Consider the following 904-nt stretch of genomic DNA (forward strand, 5'->3'; position numbering starts at 1 on the left):
GAACCCGTGTTCCCTGCATCGGCAGGCGGACTCTCAACCACTGCGCCACCAGGGAAGCCCAACTTCATGTAATCTTTGATGTACTCCTTGTAGGCTTCCTTTTTGAAGCTGGTTTTCTGCAAGTGATGGTTCATGACAATATCGACACCAGTGATTACTGTGTTCAGTACCTTCACCCTTGGGTCCTTCAGCAGAGGCATTTCCACCAATAAGCGAGTCATCAATGTCACCCTCTGTCCTACTGACCATCATCCCCCTCCACCTCCAGACACAGCCTGTCAGCGATCTCCCGGATCTTGTAGATGTCGGAGAACATCTCATCACAGCTCATGAGGTCCCGGTAGGTAATCATGATGGGGACCGGTGGAGATGACGGCGGCACTAGCTTAGTAGGAGCCTGGAGCTCAGAGTGAGCATGGTGTGCTTTGGGGGCAGAGGAAAAGTTAATCTTTGTTTTTAATCTCAACTATGTAACTAAAAACTGCTTTTTGGAGCAGAATTTTCTTACACAATTCTCTGAACAAAAGGAAAAAGAAATATTCTTTCAAAAAAATACGACGTTCTGTTTAGGCCACTGATCTCAAAAACACTCAACTTCAATTAAAATACCTATATAGTTATAAAAAGAGTAATTGTTATGATAAAAGTGTTACATATAAAGTATGTTATAATGAAAATGAATACATAAGTTAGAAACAATGAGCATTTGAACTGTCATATAAATTTTTAAGAATTGTTCATACAAATCATACCTATTTTCACTCTACTGAAAGGTTTCCCAGCATTTTATAAGTACTCTACTGACATAAAAGCCCAAAACATAAATTATAATAAATATAATACAAATCAGGAAAAAAGTACTATTTTCTTTGGGCCTGCTGGTATAAAATAACTGTTAACTGAT

General features: G+C 39.2%; 1 pseudogene; it reads right to left on the minus strand.

Moving 5' to 3' along the window:
* Positions 1 to 63: 63 nt before the first annotated feature.
* On the minus strand, positions 64 to 352 carry LOC103082408 (translationally-controlled tumor protein pseudogene; annotated as a pseudogene).
* Between the last annotated feature and the right edge of the window lie 552 nt (positions 353 to 904).

This window comes from Lipotes vexillifer, unplaced genomic scaffold (assembly GCF_000442215.2).
Source record: "Lipotes vexillifer unplaced genomic scaffold, Lipotes_vexillifer_v1.1 C26876803, whole genome shotgun sequence".
NCBI lineage: Eukaryota > Metazoa > Chordata > Mammalia > Artiodactyla > Lipotidae > Lipotes > Lipotes vexillifer.